This window comes from Geotrypetes seraphini, chromosome 18 (assembly GCF_902459505.1).
Source record: "Geotrypetes seraphini chromosome 18, aGeoSer1.1, whole genome shotgun sequence".
Classification (NCBI taxonomy): Eukaryota; Metazoa; Chordata; class Amphibia; order Gymnophiona; family Dermophiidae; genus Geotrypetes; species Geotrypetes seraphini.
In genome coordinates, this window is record NC_047101.1 from 14,777,338 (window position 1) to 14,784,251 (window position 6,914).

Sequence of the window (6,914 nt, forward strand, 5' to 3'; positions counted from 1 at the left end):
TTCAAGCATCTCGTCAGCCTCGTGCTGAAGGCCAAAGCCCAGCTACCCGTTTGACCTTTTGACGCCACAGAGTCCAAGTAGGGGGGGAGGGGTGCAGAAAACTTGTTCCAGCCTTACAAATTCATTTGGTCAGAAGACTAAAGGATTTCCTCTTGGGAAGACGAGAATTCCAGGGCCCCCCCCCCCCCCCCCAGACTTTAGCCGGAAGGAGGAGAAGGTAAATAATTCTATGAACCTTTTTGAAAGAAAAGCTCATTTTCAGGCAAAGTGTAAATTCAATTAAGGGTCCACATTTCTACTTGAAACCCAGTGAGTTTGAGGAATAGAAAAATATACAATTATTGGATAATGTGTATCCGTGTGAGGAATGGCGGTAATGATCCCAGCAGTGGTTTGCAAAGATTTGACAGCTGGCCAAGCTTTCTTGCAGACACTGGGGAGGAGGCTGGATTTGACTCTGTTTTCTTTGGCTGAGCCCCTCTGAATGTGGAAGTTCGCATTTGGCTTATGCTTAATTGATGGCTGCTTTCTTTACTAACCTTGGACACTCTAGATAGGGCTTTTGGGAGCCCGAGCCCAAGCTCTTCTACGCTCTTCTGACACACGCAGAAATCCTGGCAGCCTTCTCGGTCCCGGAGAGAACCCGAAGACCCATCTGAATGCCGTGACATTGGAGCAAGTAACTCCAACGTATCCGGAAAGCATGGTGTCTGTGAACTGCGGCCACCACGGACCTCTCCCGAGGTGAGGCGCAAAAAGCGGTTCATGATCATTTTCTTGGGATGGGAGAGGAACCCGGAAATGACCACCCCATTGGGGCTCAAAGCCCACGGGGAAATATTCAAGATACCAGGAAGCATTCCATAGCCCGCGTGTAAATCGAAATACCTTGGTGTACCCTCATCCAAGGGCAGGAATTACATCTTAAAAAAATCCTGAGGAGCAAAGGAGGAGAGTGTACAAGTCCTCTAGGGTTTCAGCGTACTATGTATAGGCAAATGACTGAGTGTGTGTGTATGTGGGGTTGGCAGGAGGCAGCTGTGTTGTACAGCTGATATTTGAGCTCGGTGTTTTTGGGATTCAGTTCCTTCTGAAATTGTAGGAGACTTCAGGGAGATTATAAACAAGACCTCCAGCCAGACAAGCGTTCCCTTCTTCCTGCTCGTTAAAGGTACAGTTCCAGAGGGTCACTGTTTGACTGAAATATTGTGTTGGTGTTCATTTTCTGAAAAGGTACCAGGACCTAAGTATGCCAGCTTCTACTTTTTATGCCACTGCTAAGGAGGTTGGAGGGTGGTTGGTGAGTGTGGTTGGCTTTTTTTTGTTGTTGTTGTTGCTGACATGGTGCCAGGTTCTTTTGGAGTTGGGCCTCAGGTTTTGCTAAAGGTGGCAGCGATTGGAGTGACGATGTTGACAGGTGAGGGGTGGTAGATAACATTTTTAGGGACATTAAATGTTAACATAGTATGTGAATCGTGACCAAAATTAGAAGCCAACAAACTGTATAAGGAATTAGAGTAGTTCTGTTAGGAATCCATGTGCTGTGTTTGAACTGGGTTAATAAGTAGCCAGGCAGATAAGGCATCTAGCTATTAGATAACAAACACTTAGATTTATTGCAGGGTGTGGGCAAGATGGGAAGGCGGAAGCAGTTACACTCTTTGACTTTGGAGTTTTGAAGGGTCTTTGGTGTTACCGGTCCTACCATACGAGTATCTGCTCCTGACTTTAGTTCTGTGGCCACCTATTTTGTGACCTTTCTTTAAATTAAATACATTGTATAAAATAAGGGTTGAATGACCCACTCAACAAGGGGCCCTAACTTTTTTGTGGCTGAAGAGGGATGTGTGGTCATTGTTTGACCACTACTATTCAGTAGGCCATGCTAGGACCAGTCTTCTATTTTTTTTTTTCCTGAGGCAGACCATGATATTAGGTCTCCAAATTTGGGGCCAGTAATAGCCCTGCATTTTCTTTGCGGAAACCCCTCAAATTGGCACGCAAGGATCTGGGGGGAGGGGAAGGTGTTAGGCAGAGGACGGCATTAGGAATGGGGAGGCAAAATTGGAGAGCCCTTAATGAGCTGTGAAGGGAAAGAGCCTTTCGGTATGTAATCCTGTCTCAGCGTGGAGGAGGACGAGGATGACAGGCCTCTCGGTGACCTTCTCGTGGAAGGGTTGATGATGAAGGAAGCCTTGGGTCTACTTCTCCTCTAGGATGGGGGGGCTATGTGGAGTGGTGGGAGGGGAGGGATGCACTGGAGCTCATTCTGCAGAATTTAGTTAAGGAGTGAATTTAACCCTTTAGTCAGGGACTTGAGCAATGGTTTTTCTTTGTCTCGTCCTATAAAGTAAAACGATTGTCTCGTCAGCCCATTATAAGTAGGGTTACCAGACGTCTGGATTTCCGAGGACTTGTCCGGGGGTCTGGACGGCTTTTCAAAGTTGTAAGACTGGCGGGAAGAGCTTATCAACTGGTCAGTTTCCATCTCTATGGCAGTTAGCCATAGTTTGTCCTGTACTAAAGAAGCCGACCCTAGGTCCCTCTGTCCTAGTGCACTACTGACCTATTTCTAAACTGTGTCTCATGTAAAAAAAAAAAAAAAATGCTGGAGAAAATAGTTCATGTACACTTATCTTTTCCTTGCAGATTTCCTCGATGGGCGTAGAACGGAGGAAAGCCACAGAAGCAGCCATAGCTCTGACCCTGTGGGCCGTGACAGCACCTTCCAGTGAGAGACCGGCCCGAGCATAACAGAACTGAAGTATTGGAGAAATTTAAAAAACAATTTTAAAAAACCCCAGAGATGTGTTTTAATTTTGTGCTGAGCACTTCCTTGAATTTTCCTTTGAAATACATTTCTGTTATTAAACAGTGCGCCTCTTCTTTTAATAAGGGCTAGATGGAATTTCTGATTTTTGAAATGATAACAATTATGCAAAATGATTTGTTATGTTTCCATATCCTGTTATGTTTCTTTGTAAACGTTATTTGGAAATTTCACAATTAAAAAAAATAATAATTTTGTGCTGAGCGCAATCAGTGGCCCAACCCCCACATTGCCCTGGCCTTACCAGCTGATGACCACCTTCAGCCCCTCAGGTCCAGGGGCCAGAACTCGCCCAAGCTGCTGCAGCCCCCTGAACCTGCTCAGCTTTCACCACTGTCCAAATAGCCACGGAAGAACTGGTCTATTACCACGAAACGTTGGCGAGAACGGGACGTACCCAGGTTGAATACACTGTTTTGTGGTTTGTCTCACCCCCATTTTTTTTTTTTTTTTTGCTTACTCAACTGGTGAAAGTATTTTATGCCAATGATGTCCAGTTGGGCAGAGCTAGCTGCATAATGGTTCACCTGTGACCTGAGGCTTTTTCTGTCATCTCTGTAGGCGTCTGGTGGGAGAACATATTTTGCAGTTTGTTTAAGTGGAGAGGAATTGAATTGGGCAACATATTCCCATTAATAAAGTCAGACTAAAACACTTTTTCACTATCTTTGTTGTCTGGACATTTTGCTTTTCCATCGTCTTGGTCCCAGTTTTTCTTTTCTGCTTTCATGTTAGTCTTCTGCTAATTCTCTTTCTAGCGTCTGCTGTCCATTTTAATTTATTCTCTCTTCTCTCTTGTTTCATTCCCTCACTACATCTAAGATATTCATTCTTCCTTTTCAGTTACTTCCCTTTTTTTTTACTCAGAGGGTGGTGGACACCTGGAATGCGCTTCCGGAGGTTGTGATAGGACAGAGTACACTGTGGGGTTTTAAAGAAGGATTGGATAAATTCCTGAAGGATAGGGGGATTGAGGGATACAGACAGAGGTGGAGATAGGTTATAGAAAGAATAATAATAATAATAATTTATTTCTTATATACCGCTATACCGTGAAGTTCGAAGCGGTTTACAATAAAGATACATTTGACAGTACATGGGATAGAAATGGTTTACAATAAAGATACGTTTAGTCAGTAAGGGGGATTAAAGGGTTTAGACAAGGATCACCTTACATGTCATGGACCTGATGGGCCGCCGCAGCTGCGGACTGCTGGGCGCGATGGACCTCTGGGCTGACCCATCAGAGGCAACTTCTTATGTTCTTATCCATCCAAATTTCACCCTTTCTCCTTTTTAATTTTCAGCTACCTATTAATTTTCCATCTCCTAGCTCTCCCATCTTTAACAGCTTCCTATTTTCTTCCATCTAATCCCCATGACCACATTTCTACTTCTGTACTAGTGCTGCCCGGATAGGAGGGTAGTTGGGAAAAGAAAGGGAGAGATGGTGGACCCTGGGGTGGTGGGGAAGGAAGGAGAGATGCTGGATGAAAGGATAGTTAAGAAAAGGTAGATCTGTGGAGGGAGATGAAAAAAAGGAAAGATGCCAGACCTCCTGGGGAGGGAAGAGAAACGGAAGGGGAGGACAGAGATGGAAGATGGATGGTTAGCAGGGAGAAAGAAAGAGACCCTGGCAAGCAAGTTATCAGAAGACAACCAGAGCCTGAGACCAACAAAATTTGAATAATGACAAGACAACAAAAGGTAGAAAAACTAATTTTATTTTTTGTTTTGTGATTACAATATGTCAGATTTGAAATGTGTATCCTGCCAGAGCTGGTGTTAGACCACAAACATGAACTAGGATTTAACAGAGAGAGGAAAAGTCTTTTTTGTTTGTTTATTTTGTTTACACCACAGCGCTGTAAAATAAACCCACCAGGATGTTTGAAAAAAAAAAAAAAAATCCAACAAAAACACCCAATTGGGCAGGAAAATCGAATCGAATCGAAAAACCAATTCAATAGGCTGAATCGAATCGAATCAAAATTTTTTTTCCTGAATCAGGCAGCACTACTCTGTACTTACTATTCTCCTCTCACTCATCTTGCTACCCCTACTGGCTAACCGGAAAATCTGGTAGCCCTATGCTAGGGGACCCAGTGTACTTGGGGGGCCTAGAATCCACTGAAGAATTAATCCTACCCTGACGGGACCACAGGATTTGCTTTTTACCACAGAGCAAGTAATCCAGTCATTAGGGTCATGGAACAGTTCATCGGTGCTATAATTTCATCCGCCTTGATTACTGATGTCTCTCAAATACAATCGATATCAAATGAGATCCCTGACGGGCGGTAGTTCACTGCGGGTGGTTCTCGCCTGATCCCGCTAAATGTTAGTGAGTCCACACTTGCACTCTGGTTTTAATTTTGGACATATTCAATATTGATATTCTCTATGACAACCTGTGAACGAAAAAATTAAACAAATGTGTTAGTGTCAATATGGATAAATAATAGAGCTGTATATCAGTTACAATTTTTAATCGCACAATTAATCACATAAAGTGCCCTCTCACAATTAATCCTGTATAGTGCAATGCATACACAGCAGGCATAAATTCTCAGAATTGACACATTTCAATTCAGTTGTTCTCACAGAAAGGGGATATGTCAAATCCAATTTACCCCCTTACTGAACTAAAAATAAAATAATTTATCTTACCTTTGTTGTCTGCTGATTTTCGTTTCGCATCTCTGGTTCTGCTTCCCTGCTCTGTCTATTCCCCTCTTAAAGTGGCTAGACAGGTTGAAAAGCTAGAAGGATGCTAGGTTGCATAGGGAGAGGTTTGACCAGTAGGAAAAAAGAGGTACTGACGAGACCTCATTTAGAATATTGTGTACAATTCTGGAGGCCGCACCTTCAAAAAGATATAAAAAGGATGGAGTCGGTCCAGAGGAAGGCTACTAAAATGGTGTGTGATCTTCGTGATAGGGCGTATGGGGATAGACTTAAAGATCTCAATCTGTAGACTTTGGAGGAAAGGAGGGCGAGTGACACGGTGACAAAATTCATCACCGTTCCCGTCCCCGCGGATAACCGCGGGAAACCATCTTCATGTCATTCTTTAAGGAGAGAGGGAAGAATCAGAGTATGAATGGCCACAACCACTGACCCACAAGCTTTGCTTTGAAGAATGCTGGTGTTGAAGGACAGAGGTTGAAACAGACACTACAGAATGACAGTCTCTGGTATCCAGAGCAGATATTGTGATGTCATAATGCCTCATTCCACCAGTGCCTAAGAGCCAATCACATCAGTGATGTCACAGTGGCTTCATTATCCTATGCTCCCATAAGAATCAGAGTATGAATGGCCAAAACCACTGACCCTCAAGCTTTGCTTTGAAGAATGCTGGTGTAGAAGGACCGAGGTTGAAACAGACACTACAGAATGACAGTCTCTGGTATCCAGAGCAGATATTGTGATGTCATAATGCCTCATTCCACCAGTGCCTAAGAGCCAATCACATCAGTGATGTCACAATGGCTTCATTATCCTTGGCTCCCATAAGAATCAGAGTATGAATGGCCACAACCACTGACCCGAAAACTGTGCTTTGAAGAATGCTGGTGTAGAAGGACCGAGGTTGAAATAGACACTAGAAAATGACATGGGATTATTTCCCGCGGTTATCCGCGGGGACGGGAACGGTGATGAATTTTGTCACCGTGTCATTCTCTATAGAGACATTTAAATGCCTATGTGGTGTAAATGCACACGAGTCAAATCTCAGTTAAAGTGTGTTACAATTTTTAACACACGTTAAATATTTAACATGTTAATCACGCCATTAACATGTTAAATATGCAGCCCTAGTAAATAAGTAAGATAAATTGATAATTGGGGCATAAAGGCATTAATATGCAATGAAAGCATTCAAATTTTTATCAGAGCACTTAAACATATTTCAGGGAATTTGTGTATTTTTACATAATTTCTAGAAATTTCCTAGGTAAATAACATATTATACAAAATTTAAAGCTAGTCGTTGCTTTTCCACATAAAATTGTACCATTTTGTCACTAGCGCTTTTTAAAAATTACGACAACTCCAATAATGGCACCCCCCTATTCCC

General features: G+C 43.0%; 1 long non-coding RNA gene across 1 annotated transcript; it reads left to right on the top strand.

Moving 5' to 3' along the window:
- The first annotated feature begins 422 nt into the window (after positions 1–422).
- LOC117351789 lies at positions 423–3,027 on the top strand. The gene is made up of 2 exons (XR_004537515.1): positions 423–744; positions 2,650–3,027. It is a non-coding gene; the product is annotated as an uncharacterized LOC117351789 (long non-coding RNA).
- Positions 3,028–6,914: the final 3,887 nt, after the last annotated feature.